Source organism: Mauremys mutica, chromosome 8 (genome assembly GCF_020497125.1).
Source record: "Mauremys mutica isolate MM-2020 ecotype Southern chromosome 8, ASM2049712v1, whole genome shotgun sequence".
NCBI classification, from domain to species: Eukaryota; Metazoa; Chordata; order Testudines; family Geoemydidae; genus Mauremys; species Mauremys mutica.
In genome coordinates, this window is record NC_059079.1 from 46474308 (window position 1) to 46496080 (window position 21773).

Consider the following 21773-nt stretch of genomic DNA (forward strand, 5'->3'; position numbering starts at 1 on the left):
AATGACTCCTCTGAAATCACAAAAAGACTCACAATGCTGACACCTCCAGGAAGTTCAGCTTAAATGTTTATTTTTCTGAAAATTCACTGGATGTTCTTTTTCTATTTTAAAAGATTTAATCATCCAGGCAGAAAGCTGTAACAATATCATATGACTTATATGATTAATTACACAACAGAACAAAGTCAACACTTCAAACAACCTATAGTTTGAGATTTTTCATCTAAAGTATTTAAGGAATATTTATTAACAAACACTATAACAATACCTGAATCAGGTGTCGTGGAAATCGACCACACGGTTGATTTTAGATCAGACAGCCTGAGGCTCCTTTATTGTTATACAAGCATGCATGCAGGGAGAGACAGCGTGGCCCCATGCAAGAGGTGGCTGCTCTTCCTGTTTACAAATTTTACCAAGCTTATAAAGGCTAAAACCACAAAATGTCACTCGATATACTTTGCCTTATTTGGAATTAACGTGTGTAAAACAAGCAAGCTAGCTCAACACTTTTCCATATTGGGTTTTTCCTGTTATTGTTTGGCAGTTTTGTTGGTGGTCTGCCTGTTTTAAGACCCCTACTTTGTAGTTACCATTTTGCAAAAAGCTCTTGCCTAACTCTACACAAGCTGGGCACCCCCAGGGCCTTTTGGTTCCTCTTTTCTGGTTCTGCTTCCCGGGGCCCTTTATACAAATAAACATATTTTGCAGAGGTTTAAAACCTTTGCTCTTATTTGGCAATTGTCTTAGCTATTGCTTTTGGGCCTAGTGAGGCAAGGGGTTAAGGCCTGCAGAAATTCGGGTCAAGCAACAGGTGGGGGAAATTTTTCCCTATCACAGGTTACAAAGGATTTAATAACCACAGTCAGAAAAGCCTGTGTTCATATGTACTTATACTCCAGTATTATTAATGACATGTTCTGCTGTGAAGAGCACTTCCTAATTCTGACTATTCCTGGATTGAAAACAACTGGTTATTTCCTCACAGAAATGAACATTCTAGTGCAGTGCTACCACAACCAATCTCCAGTTCAGAAAGAAAGAAAGAAAGAAAGAAAGAAAGAAAACTTCTTTATTTCACCTTCTTCCTCTAAATTCTGTGTTCCACTATCAATAAATGGACAAATGTGAGTAATTGAAGAAATAATGCATATGGTGGTATTTGTGTACAAGGCTTCGAACACGGACAAGTCCATCTCTTTAAAGCAAAATATTTTATTCTTAAGGACAGGTTAAGAATAAAATTTAGTCAGTCAATTACAATGTAGGCAGAGGGAATTCAGCTAGGCAGAAAACTTAGTAATTAAATAGCATAAAAGTACAAACTGTTAGTCTAATGGGTTGGAAGAAAAGGGAGGGGGTGGAGACTGACATTAAAGCAGTCAATAAGATTATATAGCAGGCTAGGAAATTAGGTTTAACAAAATTAGAACAAGACCACATCCAGGGAAATAAACTTGGCACAGTAATTTGGCTGACCTAGCAGCTAAAGAGCTGATAACATTTAGGACCTCAGACAAATATAAAAAGATTTTGTCTGACTTTTTAGAAATCTTTGATTAATTCCTAACCAAAAAGGACACTCCTTCCTCCCTCCACTTTCCTTTCATTTACTTTTTGTTCTTTTTGTCCTCTTGTTGTTGGTTCTCCCCTCATTTTGAGGGACAAAACAAAAATCAATAAAAAATAAATAAAAGAAAGAAGGGAATAAGAACTAAGAATAAAGAAGGGGTAGAGATGAATTAAACAACCACCTCGGAGATGTTAGACTGGAGAAAATAGAATGGTAAGCACTGATTTGAAATGCTCCATTTTAGCATATGCATACTGCTTTCTGTGCAATTTTATAATGTGCACGGGTATAAGTGTGACAACGCTAAGGTGCTCTAGTGTAACAATCAACTGTATTTCCTACCACATTTCTCACAAAAGATCAAAATGCCATCAGATCATTAAAGAAAATTTGTCACCTCCTATTTCAGGGTTAATCTGAACATTTCTAAAATAATTTAGTTATCTCCCTATTCTGAATTTATATCCTTCCAGTGCCAACCTTGTTTCAGGGCCCAATTCGCTGATTTTTGTCAGAATATGGGGGTGCAGAAGATGGTCCAGTAATAACTCTTAAGTATTTATATCATGCTCATCACCCTGGCAGAAAATCCTTATTCATCTTGACATTACATAGCTTGGATACTGGGATTTAGATTTACAGAACTGGTTTGATCCAGGACCTAATGGGCCAAATCTGACCCCTCCATGCACCATTTTCACATTGATGCAACTGATTTGGTGTTAGTTACTCCCAATTTACACTGGCATAAGAAAGATCAGAATCATGCACTCTGTAAGTAAAGTCTAAATTAAAGGTCAGTTATGATGTGATTGAGTGGTATTATGTGATAACCACAAAAGCTGCAAACTATCAAGTAAGGGAGAAAGGCATGGCTTATGTTTCCCAGAGAATATACAACACGCTTACACCTTCTGTAGAAATTAAACCACCCATCCCTACCTTTGCTACCCTGGCCTCTTGTATAGGTTGTATGATAGCTACATCTGTCTCTGAAGTAATACCAGAATTCAGTGCTACCTTCTGCTTGGATTAGAAGGGATTTTGCTTTTTTATTTGAAGGGATCAGTAAAAGAGAACATTCTGGGGAAGTTGGCTGTGACCCTAGCATTTTGTATTCATTTGAGGACACATGCCTCTTCATGCAACTTCTTTGTCTTCTCCAATTTGTCATCAGCTTCTCATTCACAGTAACCTGCTTCAACTTCTACCTTCAAATGCAGTAATAAAGTAAAATAGAGTGGTAAAAGGTATTAATTGCTCTTCCAGTAAGGAGAGAAAAAAGGAAGAAAAAAAAACTTCTGCACAAAGATGACATTTTTTCCAATGCTTGACACTTTTTCCATTCCCTACAATAATTTCTCTTAAATTTTGCTCACACCCACATATGCAGTCTCTCAAAAAAGCTCTTCAGACTCCAAAGGCCAAATTATGTACCAGGTGTACACATATTTCCACTGAAGTTTCTTCTGGGGGGAGAATTTGGCTGGCTGTGACAGCACTAGGCATGCAGATAAGATTCACAGTGAGAAAAGACAAAGTGGGTATTCGCCCACAAAAGCTCATGCTCCAATAAATCTGTTAGTCTATAAGGTGACACAGGACTCTTTGCTGCTTTTACAGTGAGAAAAGAGTTTCAGTGATGCAGCTTTCCACTCTTAACCTTTAGATCCTCCCTCCACTGACACACATACCTTAGGGTACGTCTACACTACGGGATTATTCCGATTTTACATAAACCGGTTTAGTAAAACAGATTGTATAAAGTCGAGTACACACGGCCACACTAAGCACATTAATTCGGTGGTGTGCGTCCACGGTCCGAGGTTAGCATCGATTTCTGGAGTGTTGCATTGTGGGTAGCTATTCCATAGCTATCCCATAGTTCCCGCAGTCTCCCCCGCCCCTTGGAATTCTGGGTTGAGATCCCAGTGCCTGATGGGGCAAAAATCATTGTCGCGGGTGGTTCTGGGTAAATGTCGTCAGTCACTCCTTCCTCTGGGAAAGCAACAGCAGACAATCATTTCGCACCCTTTTTCCCTGGATTGCCCTGGCAGACGCCATAGCATGGCAACCATGGAGCCTGTTTTGCCTTTTGTCACTGTCACCGTATGTGTACTAGATGCCGCTGACAGGCGATTCAGCAGCGCTACACAGCAGCATTCATTTGCTTTTGCATGATAGCAGAGATGGTTATCAGCCATTCTGTACCATCTGCTTCCATTGTAAATTGACAATGAGATGATGGTTACCAGTCCTTCTGTACTGTACTCTCTGCTGCTGTCATGGGTGCCCCTGGCTGAGGTCGGCTACGGGTGCAAAAGACAAAAATGGGAATGACTTCCTGAGTCAATCTCTCCTTTTTGGTATTTAAAAATAGAATCAGTCCTGCCTAGAATATGGGGCAAGTGTACTAGAGAACCAGTGTATCAGAGAACCAGAGAGCACAGCCACTCCGAGTCAGATCCCACAGAAATGATGAGCTGCATGCCATTCACAGAGGGTGCCCCTGCAACAACCCCACCTGTTGCTTCCCTCCTCCCCCAGCCTTCCTGGGCTACCGTTGCAGTGTCCCCCCATTTGTGTGATGAAGTAATAAAGAATGCAGGAATAAGAAACAGTGACTTGTTAGTGAGATAAAATGAGGGGAAGGCAGCCTCCAACTGCTATGATAGTCCAGACAGGACAGCAGTGTGGGGGAGAGGAGCCCAGTATCCCGCTGCTATGATAGTCCAGGCAGTACAGAATCTGTTCTTTACACATGAAGGGCGGGGGCTGATGGCGCTCAGCCCCCTGTTGCTATGATGAAGACAGTTACCAGCCGTTCTGTACCATCTACTGGGAATGACCAGGAGTTTTTTACCCAGGTGCCCCCGGCCGACCTCACCTGAAGCCAGCTAGGAGCATTCATGGGCTGATGATGAAGACGGATACCAGTCCTTCTGCTCTGCACCATCTGCCACAAGGCTGATGATGATGATGGATATCAGTCATACTGCACCATCTGCCACCAGAGAGGGGGAAAGAGGATACTGCAATTCACTGCTGCAGCATCGCGTCTACCAGCAGCATTCAGTAGACATAGGGTGACATTGAAAAGAGTCAAGAGACGATTTTTTCCCCTTTTACTTCTGGTGGTGTGGGGGGGGGCGGTAAATTGACGAGCTATGCCCTGAACCACCCCGGACAATGTGTTTGACCCTACAGGCATTGGGAGCTCAGCCAAGAATGCAAATGCTTTTTGGAGACTGCAGGAACTGTGGGATAGCTTGAGTCCTCAGTCCCCCCTCCCTCTCTCCATGAGCATCCATTTGATTCTTTGGCTTTCCGTTACGCTTGTCACACAGCAGTGTGCTGAGTCCTTGCTGTGGCCTCTGTCTGGAGATTTTTAAAAAATGCTTTGGAATTTCGTTTTCTGTAACAGAGCTCTGATAGAACAGATTTGTCTGCCCATACAGCGATCACATCCGTACGGTCCATGGTGGAGCTCTTTTTGGATTTGGATTTCGGACTGCATCGCCACCCGTGCTGATCGGAGCTCCACGCTGGGCAAACAGGAAATGATATTCAAAAGTTCGCGGGGCTTTTCCTGTCTACCTGGCCACTGTATCCGAGTTCAGATTGCTGTCCAGAGCGGTCACAGTGGTGCACTGTGGGATACCGCCCGGAGGCCAATACCGTCGATTTGCGGCCACACTAACCCTAATCTAATATGGTAATACCGATATTAACGCTACTCCTCTCATTAGGGAGGAGTACAGAAACCAGTTTAAAGAGCCCTTTATATCGATATAAAGGGCCTCTTAGTGTGGACGGGTACGGCGTTAAATCGGTTTAACGCTCCTAAAATCGGTTTAAACGCGTAGTGTAGACCAGGCCTTAGAGGTGGTCAGGAAGTTTTTTACAAAATAGGCTTTCAACTAAAATTGCAGATTTGTTGAGAATGGAATTTCAAGGAAGGCGGGAGGAGAGAGAGAGAGAGAGAGACAGACAGACAGACAGACAGACAGACAGACAGCCCAGGATATATAATAAACCAATGGTTAGGGCTCCCATCTGGGATATGCTCTCAGTCTGGTTTTTTTGCCTCTCAAAATATTGGAAAGGTCTCAGTTTCATTCCACATCAAAATGAAACCAGATACACAAACTATTTCAAGGTTTCCAAAACAGAATTTGTGCTTTCTTGCACTACTCACTATATCATTCCAACAAGTGAAGTAACTGCTTGTAAGACAAGAATTAGGTCCAAAGTTACTCAATGCAGTAAAGTATTTCTATGGTTCTTTTATACTCAATTATAGACATCATCAGTCTCCAACCCTAACCTGGTTGATTGCCTATTTGTCCCCATTTCCATCTTTCATTGTGTTTAAGGTCTGCTGTGCATTGTGATCATTTAACTAGTTTATCAGCTTGCTCTTAGTTATACCTGTCAGTTATACAGTGACAGTGCTTAAATACAAAGACGATAGATTGTCAAAATACATTTTTCCCCTTATTTAGCTTAATTCAAAGGAAAAAACTTTCTTCAATGCCACACGTACGTTCAAAGACTAAATTGGTAAGGACGTTTACCACAATATAGTCATCTCCTTTTAAAATATTCTTGTTTTCCACTTAGCTGAAGTTTAAAATGAAATCAGACCATCTTAATGTTGAATCTTCACTTAACCAAATCTAATTATAACTACTAAGTGACCTCATGGGAAATGCAGTGACAGGAAAAGCATCTTTAAAAGAGAATTGTTGTTGCTTTTGTTCACATATTTCAAAACCAAGGAGAAACTTGACTGATTAATATTATTATTCACACAAGAAATGTCCTTGCACATTATATAAACTACACAAAAGTAGGGAGAAGACAGAGGGAAAATTGGTGAGCATCCTTCAAAAAAGAATAAATAAGTGACAGGAGAAACATTTAAAAGAAAAACGTCAAGACCTTGTCTACACACAGAAGTTGCACTAATTTGCATTAACTTAAAACCCTGCACATTACCTACACTTCTATATGGGTTTAAAACCAGTTATATTGGTTTAGCATGTACCTGTAAATTCACTGACAAGTTAAATGGGAAAAAAAAGAGACAGTTTAAACAAATATAAGCATCCACAAAGGTGTCTGAAGTAGTGTAAATAAAGTCAATGTAAAATACACCTTTAATTAAACCAGTGCAACTGTGTGTGTGTAGACCAGGCTTAAGCCATCCTTGTTAAGACACATTCCTAGTTGTTCTTGGTTCATTACTTAAGGTGTGATTAAATAAAATAAAATTAATTCCAAGAATTTGGTGTTTCAGCTTCACATGCCATATTCAAATGCAATTCCATAAATAAAATTAGTAGAGAAACTGTGGATTCTGCTCCTAATTCTCAAATGCCCCATCTGTCCCAACCCCTTTTAAAGTAATTGTTTCAGGGGTGTGATGCTATTCAAAAGGCATCACAAACAAGTAGGCCCCTATCTACTCAATTCTGAAATGTCTCCACAGCTTTCCATCCCCTTTTCTCGTTCACCATAAGTGTCTATCTTAAATATAGCTGGTTGATATTTGACAATTTTCATCTACTTTTTTTTTATGACTGAATGAATAATTTCAGATGAAAGGTAGAAAATTAAAATCAATAAAAGAGAATTGTTGAAATAATGCAATAATTATCCTGTGGAACTCGTTGCCACTAAGTATAATTGAGGCAAAGAGCTTAGTAAGATTCAGAATTAGTTATTTATATATATGATAAGAACATTAGTTATGTTAGACCAAGTAAAAATATATGAGCGATTGAACCCTTGTGCTTCAGGATCAAATGATCCACTAAATTCCTGGTTGCAGGAAGGAATTTCTCATATGTGCAAGTTATTCTCTAACTGCCATTGTGGAGTTTCTTAAATCTCTGGTATTGATCCTTGTGAGACAGGATTCCTCACCCACACAATCAGGGTGACAACACTCCACTCCTCCCGCCCCAACAACAAAGAAACTGGGGATCCCACAGCTGCCAAAGCAACCATCCCAGGCTGCTGTTTACTATGCCAGGTGGGGTGGGTGTGCCTATGCAAACACGATCAGCCCCTGAAATTCTTTTCCACACTCGCCATACTTCACCACCAGATGTCAGGGTAGAGCTCATCCTGACTCTGCTTACAGTAAGGCCTGGTCTACACTATGGGGGGGGTCGAACTAAGGTACGCCACTTCAGCTATGCGAATAGCGTAGCTGAAGTCGAACTACCTTCGTTCGAGTTACTTACCTGTCCTCACGGTGTGGGATTGAAGTTCGCAGCTTCCCCGTCGACTCCGCCACCGCCGTTCGCAGTGGTGGAGTTCTGGAGTCGACGGGAGCATGTTCGGAGTTGGATATATCGCGTCTAGATGAGACGTGATATATCGAACTCCGAGAATTCGATTGCTACCCACCGATCCAGCGGGTAGTGAAGACGTACCCTAAGAAAGGATACAGCCATGGGCAGGAGAATGTACATCAGGAGGAAGAGTAGTGTAGATACCAGACTAATAGAATCTGGTAGAATGTCTGTGCCTAATCGGGTAAAGAATGTCAGTGAAGCCAAACGGCAAAAATTAAGATGTTTGTACACTAATGCAAGGAACCTAGGTAACAAAATGGAGGAACTAGAGCTACTGGTGCAGGAAGTGAAACCAGATATTATAGGGATAACAGAACCATTGTGGAATAGTAGTCATGACTGGAGTACAGGTATTGAAGGCTATGTGCTGTTTAGGAAAGACAGAAATAAAGGCAAAGGTGGTGGAGTAGCATTGTATATCAACGATGAGGTAGACTGTAAAGACATAAGAAGTGATGGAATGGATAAGACAGAGTCTGTCTGGGCAAAAATCACATTGGGAAAAAGTTACTAGAGCCTCCCCTGAGATAGTGCTTGGGGTGTGCTACATACCGCCGGGATCTGATTTGAATATGGATAGAGACCTCTTTAATGTTTTTAATGAAGTAAACACTAATGGGAATTGTGTGATCATGGGAGACTTTAACTTCCCAGGTATAGACTGGAGGACAAATGCTGGTAATAATAATAGGGCTCAGATTTTTCTGTATGCGATAGCTGATGGATTCCTTCACCAAGTAGTTGAAGAACCAACAAGAGGGGATGCCATTTTAGATTTGGTTTTGGTGAGTAGTGAGGACCTCATAGAAGAAATGGTTGTAGGGGACAATTTTGGTTCGAGTGATCATGAGCTAATTCAGTTCAAACTAGAGAGAAGGATAAACAAAAATAGATCTGGGACTAGGGTTTTTTATTTCAAATGGGCTAACTTTAAAGAATTAAGGAAATTAGTTAGGGAAGTGGATTGGACTGAAGAATTTGTGGCTCTAAAGGCAGAGAAGGCCTGGAATTACTTCAAGTCAAAGTTGCAGAAACTATCAGAAGCCTGTATCCCAAGAAAGGGGAAAAAATTCATAGGCAGGAGTTGTAGACTAAACTGGATGAGCAAACATCTGAGAGAGGTGATTAAGAAAAAGCAGAAAGCCTACAAGGAGTAGAAGATGGGCGGGATTAGCAAGGAAAGCTACCTTATTGAGGTCAGAACATGTAGGGATAAAGTGAGAAAGGCCAAAAGCCATGTAGAGTTGGACCTTGCAAAGGGAATTAAAACCAATAGTAAAAGGTTCTATAGCCATATAAATAAGAAGAAAACAAAGAAAGAAGTGGGACCACTAAACACTGAGGATGGAGTGGAGGTTAAGGATAATCTAGACATGGCCCAATAGCTAAACAAATACTTTGCCTCAGTCTTTAATGAGGCTAATGAGGAGCTTAGGGATAATGGTAGGATGACAAATGTGAATGAGGATATAGAGGTAGATATCACCACATCTGAGGTAGAAGCCAAACTCGAACAGCTTAATGGGACTAAATCAGGGGGCCCAGATAATCTTCATCCAAGAATATTAAAGGAACTGGCACATGAAATTGCAAGCCCATTAGCAAAAATTTTTAATTGCTAACATAGTTCCTACTTTTAAGAAAAGGAAAAAAAAGTGATCCGAGTAACTATAGGCCTGTTAGTTTGACATCTGTAGTATGCAAGGTCTTAGAAAAATTTTTGAAGGAGAAAGTAGTTAAGGACATTGAGGTCAATGGTAATTGGGACAAAATACAATATGGTTTTACAAAAGGTAGATTGTGCCAAACCAACCTGATCTCCTTCTTTGAGAAGGTGACAGATTTTTTAGACAAGGAAAATGCAGTGTATCTAATTTACCTTGATTTCAGTAAGGCATTTGATATGGGTCCACATGGGGAATTATTAGTTAAATTGGAAAAGATGAGGATCAATATGAAAATTGAAAGGTGGATAAGGAACTGGTTAAAGGGGAGACTACAGCGGGTCATACTGAAAGGTGAACTGTCAGGCTGGAAGGAGGTTACTAGTGGAGTTCCTCAGGGATCGGTTTGGGGACCAATCTTATTTAATCTTTTTATTACTGACCTTGGCACAAAAAGTGGGAATATGCTAATAAAGTTTGCAGATGACACAAAGTGGGGTGGTGTTGCTAACACAGAGAAGGACCGGATATCATACAGGAAGATCTGGATGACCTTGTAAACTGGAGTAATAGTAGTAGGATGAAATTTAATAGTGAAAAGTGCAAGGTCATGCATTTAGGGATTAATAACAAGAATTTTAGTTATAAATTGGGGACACATCAGTTGGAAGTAACAGAGGAGGAGAAGGACCTCGGAGTATTGGTTGATCACAGGATGACTATGAGCCACCAATGTGATATGGCCGTTAAAAAAGCTAATGAGGTCTTGGGACGCATCAGGCGAGGAATTTCCAGTAAAGCTAAGGAGGTGTTAGTATGATTAGACAAGGCACTGGTGAGACCTCTTCTGGAATATTGTGTGCAGTTCTGATCTCCCATGTTTAAGAAGGATGAATTCAAACTGGAACAGGTACAGAGAAGGGCTACTAGGATGATCCGAGGAATGGAAAACCTGTCTTATGAAAGGAGAATCAAAGAGCTTGGCTTGTTTAGCCTAACAAAAAGAAGGTTGAGGAGGGATATGATGGCTCTTTATAAATATATCAGAGGGATTAATATTAGGGAGGGAGAGGAATTATTTAAGCTTAGTACCAATGTGGACACAAGAACAAATGGATATAAACTGGACACTAGGAAGTTTATACTTGAAATTAAACAAAGGTTTCTAACCATTAGAGAAGTGAAGTTCTGGAACAGCCTTCCAAGGGGAGTAGTGGAGGCAAAAGACATATCTGGCTTCAAGACTAAGCCTGATAAGTTTATGGAGGGGATGGTATGATGGGATAGCCTAATTTTGGCAATTAATTGGTCTTTGATTATTAGCAGGTAAATATGCTCAATGGTCTGTGATGGGATGTTAGATGGGGTGGGATCTGAGTTACTACAGATAATTCTTTCTTGGGAGCTGGCTGGTGAGTCTTGCTCACATGCTCAGGGTTTAACTGATTGCCATATTTGGGGTCGGGAAGGAATTTTCCTCCAGGGAAGATTGGCAGAGGCCCTGGAGGTTTTTTGCCTTCCTCTGCAGCGTGGGGCATGGATCACTTGCTGGAGGATTCTCTGCACCTTGAGGTCTTTAAACCACGATTTGAGGACTTCAATAACTCAGACATAGGTTAAGGGGTTGTTACAGGAGTGGGTGGGTGAGATTTTGTGGCCTGCATTGTGCAGGAGGTCAGACTAGATTATCATAATGGTCCCTTCTGACCTTAAAGTCTATGAGTCTATGATACAAAGACTTTTCAATTATTTGTGTGTATATGATCTATTAACCATTTTAACTCTCCTTTTTTGTCTTATTATTAAACCTTTAGTTTTAGTTACTAAAGGATTGTAATCAGCTTGATTACTGAATAGTACCTTGCTAAATGGCTGATCTCTTGGGATTAGAAGGACCCTATATTTGATTAAATTGATTTTCTGTAACCAATCATCACAGAATCCAGTGTCTAGATGGTGAGACAAGGATCAGAATGCCTAAGGAGACTGCATTTTTCTTCTTCTTCTTAACCAGTGTGGTGAGACAGAAGTTTACTTTTGTTACTGTCTTAGATTATACCAATGACAGAATCATCACCAGTTTGGGGTGAGTCTGCCCTATTTCTCAGTTGTTTGTCCTAATTTGGCATCCTCAGCCATGACCCACTGAGGCACAGTGACACCTTCCTCCAAGATTTCAGTCAGACTCCCACACATCAGCTCCCTGCCTTTCAGGATCTTCTGCCATCCCTGCTGCCCAACACCACTGACAGATGTGGGTACAACCTTCCTCTTTTACAGCAGAGTTATGGAAGACAGAAGAAGTTTGGAATGAAGAGACACAATGCAGTGAAATCTCCATATTTTCTCCACAGCATAAGTTTCCACTCATCTGGCTCAGGTCAGTGCATGGGCCCTAATCAGAGGAGCAGTTAACTCATAAGGAGTCAGTCAGTAACATATGCAAAATCAAAATCAAGAGATCCACCTTCAAGGCCACTGCTATAACAAGCACTTCACCTTCTTTCCCCAACTGTGGCATACTGCAGATACTGAAAGATTATAAAATAGAAAAGGGGGAAAAGTAGAGCTATTAGATTAACTTTGCCCACACTGTAAAGCCTTTGATTTTATTAATTTTACATCAAGCATGAATTAAACTCATTGGGCCGAGCTCAGAGGTGATGCAAGTTGTGATATAAGTGACGTTGTCAGTAAGCTGCTGAAAATTTCATTCTGCCAGATCCTCAGCTGCTATAATCAGTGTAAATCCTCTGAAGATAATGAAACTTCACTGATTATAGCAGCTGAGGATCTAGCCCCAACTATCTGATTCTTCACTGCCTTCTATTTTGTGTTGTCATTGATGCCTGTACAAAATTAATATAAAAAACTAACATTCTGACTAGGTAGCATTGTATATTCACTTTACATGGATGTAAGGGTATGTCTACACATAAAATTAGTTTGATTTAATAGAAGTTGATTTTTTAGAAATCGATTTGATACTGTTGTTTGTGTGTGTTCCCACTAAGCGCATTAAGTCGGCGGTGTGCGTCCACAGTACTGAGGCTAGTGTCGACTTTCAGAGCATTGCACTGTGGTAGCTATCCCACAGTCTCCACCTCCACTTGGAATTCTGGGTTGTGCTCCCAATGACTGATGGGGCAAAAACATTGTAGCGGGTGGTTCTGGGTATGTGTCATCAGCCCCCTCCTCCTCCCTCCCTCCATGACAGCAATGCAAAAAATCATTTCTCACCTTTTTTCCTGGGTTACCCATGCAGATGGCATACCATGGGAAGCATGGAGCCTGCTCAGCTCACTGTCACCGTATATCTCCTGGGTGCTGCCCACAGATGCGGTACTGCAGTGCTACACAGCAGCAGCTCCTTGCCTTTTCAAGTTAGCAAAGATGGTTACCAGTCATACTGTACCATCTGCTGCTGTCATGGATGCTCCTGGCCAGCCTCAGTGAGGTCAGTCGGGGGTGCCTGGACAAAAATGGGAATGATTCCCCAGGTCATTCTCTTCTTTAAGTTTTGTCTAATGGAGATTCAGTCCTGCCTAGAATATCAGGCAAGCCTACTAAAGAACCACAGATGCAAATGGCCGCTCTGGGTCAGAGCCCCAGACATCCCGCAGAAAGGATGAGCTACATGCCATTCTAGGGGGTACCCCTACAACAATCCCACTCGTTGCTTCCCTCCTCCTGGGCTACCTTGGCAGTTATCCCCCCATTTGTGTGATGAAGTAATAAAGAATGCAGGAATTTGAAACAACACTGACTTTATTGCCTCTGCAAGCAGAGATCAAAGGGGGAGGGGTGGGCAGTTGGCTTACAGGGAAATAGAGTGAAACACCATTCTGCACTTGCTCAGCCTATAGTTGGACGTCTCCTTAGTACTGTCCAGGCTTCATGAGCCATGGGAGCAAGGGGTAGGCTGGGGTAGGTGCGACCATGCGATGCTGCTGACTGGGATAGCATCCTGAGGCAGAAGCCTCCAGCTGGGATGATATTCCAGGCAGGACTGAATCTACATTACACAAAACTTAAAGAGAGAATGACCTGAAATCATTCCCATTTTTGTCCAGGCGCCCCCGACTGACCTCACCGTGGCCATCCAGGAGCACCCATGGGACGACAATGATGGCTACCAATCATACTATACCATCTGCCGTCCACAAGGCAAGGCAAGGGGATGCTGCTGTGTAGCACTGCAGTCTGCCAGCAGCATCCAGTAGACATACGGTCACAGTGAAAAAAAGTGAGCAATGATTTTTTCCCATTGCTTTCACGGGAGCAGGGGGCTGACGACATGTACCCAGAACCACCCATGACAATGGTTTTGTCCCATCAGGCATTGGGAGCTCAACGTAGAATTCAAATGGTTGGCGGAGACTGCGGGAACTGTGGGATAGCTACAGTAATCAGTCATCCCTCCCTCTGTGAGAGCAACTGCAGACGATCGTTTCGCGCCTTTTTTCCGCGCAGATGCCATAGCATGGCAAGCATGGAGCCCGTTCAGCTCACCGCAACAGTTATGAGCCTTGTAAACACCTCACGCATTATTGTGCAGTTTATGAAGAACCAGAAACTGAAAAACCAGGCGAGGAGGTGCTGGCAGCGCGGCAACGAGAGTGATGAGGACATGGACACAGACTACTCTCAAAGTGCGGGCCCCGGCAATGTGGATACCATGGTGTTAATGGAGAAGGTTCGTGCCGGGGAATGCCGATTCTGGGCCCGGGAAACAAGCACAGACTGGTAGGCCCACATAGTGTTGCAGGTCTGGGATGATTCCCAGTGGCTCCGAAACTTTCGCATGTGTAAGGGCACTTTCATGGAACTTTGTGACTTGTTTTGCCCTGCCCTGAACTGCAAGAATACCAAGATGAGAGCAGCCCTCACAGTTCACAAGACAGTGGCGATAGCCCTCTGGAAACTTGCAACGCCAGACAGCTACCGGTCAGTCGGGCATCAATTTGAAGTGGGCAAATCTACTGTGGGGGTTTCTGTCATGCAAGTAGCCAGTGCAATCACTGAGCTGCTGCTATCAAAGGTAGTGACTCTGGAAAATGTGAAGGCCATAGTGGATGGCTTTGCTGCAATGGGATTCCCTAATTGTGATGGGGCGATAGACAGAACCCATATCCCTGTCTTGGGACCGGACCACCAAGGCAGCCACTACATAAACTGCAAGAGGTACTTTTCAATGGTGCTGCAAGCACTGGTGGATCACAAGGGACATTTCACCAACATCAACGTGGGATGGCTGGGAAAGGTTCATGATGCTCGCGTCTTCAGGAACTCTGGTCTGTTTAAACAGCTGCAACAAGGGAATTACTTCCCAGACCAGAAAATAACAGTTGGGGACGTTGAAATGCCTATAGTTATCCTTGGAGACCCAGCCTACCCCTTGATGCCACGGCTCATGAAGCCATACATAGGCACCCTGGCCAGTAGTCAGGAGCTGCTCAACTATAGTCTGAGCAAGTGCATAATGGCGGTACAGTGTGCATTTGGATGTTTGAAGGGTCACTGGCACAGTTTACTGACTCACTCAGACCTCGGCAAAACCAATATCCCCATTGTTATTGCTGCTTGCTGTGTGCTCCACAATCTCTGTGAGAGTAAGGTGGAGACGTTTATGGTGGGGTGGGAGGTTGAGGCAAATCACTTGGCCGCTGATTATACGCACCCAGACACCAGGGCGATTAGAAGAGCACATCAGGAAGCGCTGCACATCAGAGAAGCTTTGAAAACCAGTTTCATGACTGGCCAGGGTACCGTGTGACAGTTCTATTGTTTCTCCTTGATGAAACCCCACCCCCTTGGTTGACTCTAATTCCCTGTAAGCCAACCTCCCTCCCACCTTTGATCACAGCTTGGAAATAAAGTTACTATCATTTAAAAACCATGCATTCTTTATTAATTGATTATAAAAATAGAGAGATAACTTACAGGGTAGCCCGGGGAGAAGTGGGAGAGGAGGGAAGGAAAACAGAAAATTAGAAGGTCCCTTCTACGGCTTCATGGTCTGGGATACTGCCTTGGGAGGGTATTTCAGTCAGGGTGAGAAAAAGATCCTGGCTGTCAGGGAGAATGGTGTGCTGTGTGCTCTCCTCAAAATCGTCCTCCTCCTCCTCATCTTCCCTGTCTGGAAAATCCTCAGGCATGGTGACTGAGAGTACCCCATCATCCGTGTCCATGGACAGGGGTGCGGTGGTGGTGGCAGCCCTCGCTAGAATTGCCTGCAGCTCAGCGTAGAAGTGTCATGTCTGCGGCTCAGTCCCAGAGCATCCGTTTGAGTCTTTGGCTTTCTGGTATGGTAGTCTGAGCTCCTTAAGTTTCACACAGCACTGTGTTGAGTCCCTGTTGTGGCCTCTGTCCATCATGGCCTTGGAGATTTTTTTCAAATGTTTTGGCATTCTGTCTTTTGGAACGGAGTTCTGATAGCATGGATTCGTCTCCCCATACAGCGATTAGATGCAGTACCTCCCGTATGGTCCATGCTGGAGCTCTTTTTCAATTCTGGGACTGCATGGTCACCTGTGCTGATGAGCTCTGCATGGTCACCTGTGCTTATCAGCTCTCCACACTGGGCAAACAGGAAATGAAATTCAAAAGTTCGCAAGGCTTTTTCCTGTCTACCTAGCCAGTGCATCCGATTTCAGATTGCTGTCCAGAGCAGTCACAATGGTGCACTGTGGGATAGCTCCTGGAGGCCAATACCATCGAATTGTGTCCACACTAACCCTAATTTGAACTGGCAATGTCGATTTCAGCGATTTTTAAGAGCCTTTTACGTCAAAGTAAATGACTTTGTTGTGTGGACAGATGCAGGGTTCAGATTGCTGTCCAGAGCGGTTTACTACCTAAACTCGTAGTGTAGACCAGGCCTAAGTGAGTATACCAGGAACAGGTCAGAGGAGGCACAAGCCTGAAAGGGCAGAAGCATGGGGTTCTAGGAAAAGCAAATGACAGTGTCATGTCTGCGGCTCTGTCCCAGAGCATCCGTTTGAGTCTTTGGCTTTCTGGTATGGTAGTCTGAGCTCCTTAAGTTTCACACAGCACTGTGTTGAGTCCCTGTTGTGGCCTCTGTCCATCATGGCCTTGGAGATTTTTTTCAAATGTTTTGGCATTCTGTCTTTTGGAACGGAGTTCTGATAGCATGGATTCGTCTCCCCATACAGCGATTAGATGCAGTACCTCCCGTATGGTTCATGCTGGAGCTCTTTTTCAATTCTGGGACTGCATGGTCACCTGTGCTGATGAGCTCTGCATGGTCACCTGTGCTTATCAGCTCTCCACACTGGGCAAACAGGAAATGAAATTCAAAAGTTCGCAAGGCTTTTCCTGTCTACCTAGCCAGTGCATCCGATTTCAGATTGCTCTCCAGAGCAGTCACAATGGTGCACTGTGGGATAGCTCCTGGAGGCCAATACCGTCGAATTGTGTCCACACTAACCCTAATTTGAACTGGCAATGTCGATTTCAGCGATTTTTAAGAGCCTTTTACGTCAAAGTAAATGACTTTGTTGTGTGGACAGATGCAGGGTTCAGATTGCTGTCCAGAGCGGTTTACTACCTAAACTCGTAGTGTAGACCAGGCCTAAGTGAGTATACCAGGAACAGGTCAGAGGAGGCACAAGCCTGAAAGGGCAGAAGCATGGGGTTCTAGGAAAAGCAAATGACAGAAGAAAACATGTTGTTATAGCCTGTCCTCAAGCATGCTTAAACTTGCACCCGCCTGTCTGTGGCTTTTTCTTCTACAAGTTCTTCCTTGTGCTTTTAAACATAATTTCTCACCATGATGTGGCTCACGGACTCTGGATAAAAAGTGTTACATCTCTTAATTTTCACTCCAAAACCCCTTTATATGCACATTTACATGCACGACCATTCAAACCACCTGCAAACAATACTACCAAACATACGTGTTCTCTACACTTGAAACATTAGAGTAGCACCATAGTGCTTCAATATATAGACTACCTACACCCTCCATCAGCATAAGCATTCCCTGAAAGACAGCAGCTAGGTCAACAGAAGAATACTTCTATTGATCTAGCACTGTCTATATGGGAACATAAGCTAACCTATGTTACTCAAAAGCATGGATTTCTCATACCCCTGAGCGATGTAGTTAAGCCGACCTAACTTCTTAGCATAGACCATGCTGTGCTCACTGTGATTCTGTCTAGTTCTTCCACTCACCACTCAGACAAATATTGGAATAAACATGTTTTATTCTCCCTCCATATCTATAGGGTGCTGATTTCCTTAGATGCTGACATTTTAGAAATGTCATAGTTTATGAGGAAATAATGAAAACCCAGGTAACATGGCAGAACACTGTGACCTTTAACTGAGGGATTGATATGAGTTCTTAAGCGAGCTCAGTAAAAAAAAATCAGAGGTAAAAATTCAGGTTCTAATAAGTAATTGAGGACTTCAAAGGTCATAGCTTTAGCAGCAATTTAGTCTGCAAGCTAGAGCCAGCGAAGCTTTTTCTATTTTCTGCTTGTTGCCTGTGATGTGATTTTGCAAATGACCTGCTTAGCCACACATTATAGATAGTTTTAATTGAAAACTTGGATGTTTTCTTTGTTGTTTGGAGCAGGCTTTGCAGTCAGCTACCAGCATAATCAAAACTAAAGGATTTACCTGGTATTAAGGTCAGCAGTTAGGATTCAGATTTTATTGATGTATTTCTTTGCTTGGTAGTTATAATAATTTTGTATGAGAGCTACAGTACAGTAAGTCTGGCAGATATTGTCAGCAGCTATGTATTTCCAGTTGGCCAACTCATAAAGGTTGGAGGGCTGTTTATATGGCAGAAAAAGTTGCAAAAGGGACCTGTACTCTCTCTGTGGACTGCAATGCAGAGTTAATTGGGAGGTTGATTATGAGGAGGCGTAAGGAACTTTTACTTTGTGGGGGGTTTATAACTATCATGATTTGCTGCTGCTTTACTTTTCTTTAATGTTATTCCACATGGAAAGCAAGTGTTGGTTTTGTTCAGATGCAGCCTGCAATGGAGGAGTTACATACTGCATGCTCTCTCATGGAGACCTTATTTCTTGTTCTGTTAATATCAAATAAAGGCCATTCTGAATGAAAGGTTACGGAGTTGCTCTTTAAGTATAGAAAAAAAAAGACATAGCCAGCACAGGTAGCAATGCCTATATTGAAGGTTGCCTGAAACTTAGAAAACCATATTTTCACTTGTTTAGAAATCTTTGGCACACTTAAACCATGAGAGCTGAAACTTTTTATGCTGAATGCTGCCTTTAGAAAGTTGGGTTTTTTTAAATGTCATTTAAAATGGTTCAGCCATTTCTCAGAATAAAGTTAGGGAAAATGCATTGTTTTGCCCATGTTTTAACCATTTTGTTCAGAAGCTCATGTATCTCTATAGTTTGGTGTGAGGTCTTGAAATTTCGTAGGAGCTAGCTCTGCACGCCAGGGATGTGTCTTCCCCTTCTTCCTTGACCCCTCCCACACAGAACAGAAAAAAACCCCTCAGACTTGGCAGAGTAATAAGTTATCATATGCTCAGTAGAGGTCAGAGCTTGGCACCTAAATTCTCTAAAGAGTCCATCTGCACTGAGCATGCTCCATCCCCTCATAGATCCTACATGCCATCTGGGCTGTGCATGTGCTAGCCTCACAGAGCAACTGAGCATGCTCCATCCCAGGGCTGCAGAGATTGAGCAGGACTTGCACTGCATTTGCTGCTTCAAGTGCCAGGGGCCACCGAGATGACAGGCACCAGAACTGAGAGCAAGGAGACTCTCTCCTGTGCTCTCAATGCTCCCCCTACTGGTACCCAGGAAACATGGATAAGATATTGGAGGCAGCCCAACTGGAATGCAGAGCAGCAGGAGCAGAGGGAAGTAGGATAATAGGAACTGGGGAAGGGAGGATCATGACAAGGAGGCGGGAATAGAGGGAGGTGTAGCACCAAGGGAGGGAATGGGGCAGGACCTGGGGAAGGGGTGAATAGTGGCAGAAGGAAACAGGAGCAGAAAGGTCTGTAGTCACTAGCCCTTACTCCTCTACACAACCTGGAAATGAACCCATTATTCCTGAGCCTCAACATTCTTTAGCTGTCTAGCAAATAGCTGCAAAACCCATTGGCAGAATGTGTCTCCATCCCTATTTAGTGGTTGCCCTCCACAGAATGTCACAACCTTCTAGTGCTGTCAGTTACTCTGCTTGCATCTGAAGTTCCTAATCCTGCTGCTGATCCATATGGTTCTGCAATATGGATGAATGTTTTTTTCATTTTTTAAGTTTTAGTTCAGCCTGGACCACAGAGAAGAATGGGAGCAAGAGGCATCCAAACTATAACTCTCACGAGTACTGTGGTAGTTCAGGCAGACACAGATTCATGTCAAATTGACCCTCAAGTGAAATAGGTTAATTAGGTTCAATAAACTGACATATTTCAGTTTGACCCAATCCCAACCCAAATATTTTGTTTAGGTTTGTTCCCTAAAGGTTTAGGCAAAAATCACATTTTTCTCATGGAAAATATAGATTTATCAGCTCTGTGTTTTAACATTGTATAGTATTATGATGAAGGCTAAGATATTTGACAGGACACAGACTGTGGAAACCATTAAAAGCTATCCACTGAATTCATGTCCCTACTTGTCTAGAGTCCTTTCAATTTCCCTACCTATCCACACACAAACCTCAGAACTGGGTTAAACCCCATAGCTTTCTATGTAAGACTATTTTTTGTTCTGTTGATGATAAAAAAATCATTTTCCAGATGTGTGTGAAAACGGCAGCCTCATACTAACCAATGTAGAGTAGCCGCAATAGAGCAAAACTCCCACAAAAGGCCTCAAAGCTCAAACTTGCCAATTCTCACCATTTTGGAAGCATTCATGGCAGTCTACTAATGCCTGCCACACACATCTGAAATCTGGAAAGAGACATTTCTTCAAAAAGCTTCTCAAACTATGAAAAAAAGTATCTTAAAGGTCCCTCTCAGGTCTTATGGCTCAAAGTTAGGTGTGGACTACAACTGTCTCTTTGAAACGCTTTCATTCTTTGTTCATTTTTTCACCCTAGTTTAGCATATGAGTTTTGAAGGTCAATACTACACCCATCTTAGGAAAAACAAATGACATCTCAATATGTCTTCTATTCCCTACTTATAAATATATCTGTATTAATGCAACAACCCTATTGCAAACAGCTGAAACTTGGAGGAAATAAAATCACAAACTTTTTCTGCTAATCCTGGCTCCAATCTAGCAACTTGTGCAGATTCCTGCACTGATGCAGAGCAAGCTACAGTGTCAGGAGCTATTATTGTACCCTAGGACTAAATTTTTCCTGAAAAAGGAAGCTTGTAGTTACAGAGTTGCCTGTTTTTACAAATCAAACCCAGTTATGCCATGGTATACAACAACTGATGTTTATACAGATGAATTATAAATGCTGTGTCCATGTAAAGTGCATTTTCTCAACTCAGTATAGATTGACAGTGAAAGCTAGCATATGAGATTCATCACAAAGTCTCTACAGATTATTCAGTTTTACCCATGATTAGTCTGTAATACTCATCAGGAAAAAGCTGTTAAAATTAATTTCACTGTCAAAGTTGATAAGGAAGAATACTTGAATACATTTTGTAATCTACAAACCAGTTAAGTTTGAAAGTTTCTATAATATTACTTTGCATTTATACAACATCTTTCACCAAAGGATCTCTAGAACATCTTACAAGCAGTGATGAATTGAAGTTCACCTGTGAGGTGAGATTCAGAGAGGACTGCTTATCAGTTTTCATAAAGATTTTATGTATCATAGATCTACTGCATAAAGAGCTCCCCACAGCCACAGCCTTTCTCTGAAATCTACCCTCACCAGAGCCTTTCCTGGACAAGCATAACGACACGGGGGAATGTGGATGCAGCCTGCTTTTCACTGCAGCATGCAACTACACATACCCTACCGGTGGCTGCAAGAGGTGTGCAGTGTAGATGTAGACTTAATTTTGATTTTAAGCTGCTGGGGCAGGACCCTGGCCTACACATTTTCAGGAATGACAAGTGATGTTGGTTGCCCACATGAAATACCAGTATGGAGCCTAGTTTTAGAGGGTTGGCACTCAACACTCCTGAAAAATCAGTTGCCTTTGAAGAAATCTCAATTTTGGAGTGC

The 21773-nt window shown here is 42.5% G+C and overlaps 1 protein-coding gene across 4 annotated transcripts in view; it reads right to left on the reverse strand.

The window, feature by feature from the left end:
* The window catches only part of LOC123375381 (beta-1,3-galactosyltransferase 2-like), a 185447-nt gene that overhangs the window by 66510 nt on the left and 97164 nt on the right, over positions 1-21773 (reverse strand). Inside the window, exon 1 of one of the 4 annotated variants that reach the window (XM_045026205.1) lies at positions 269-387. The exons of 2 other annotated variants lie outside the window; for them this stretch is intronic. The gene's annotated coding sequence lies outside the window, so the exon portion shown is untranslated. Of the gene's footprint in view, positions 1-268; positions 388-21773 lie in introns of those variants that run through there. One more of the 4 variants, XM_045026206.1, reaches the window with a different exon arrangement.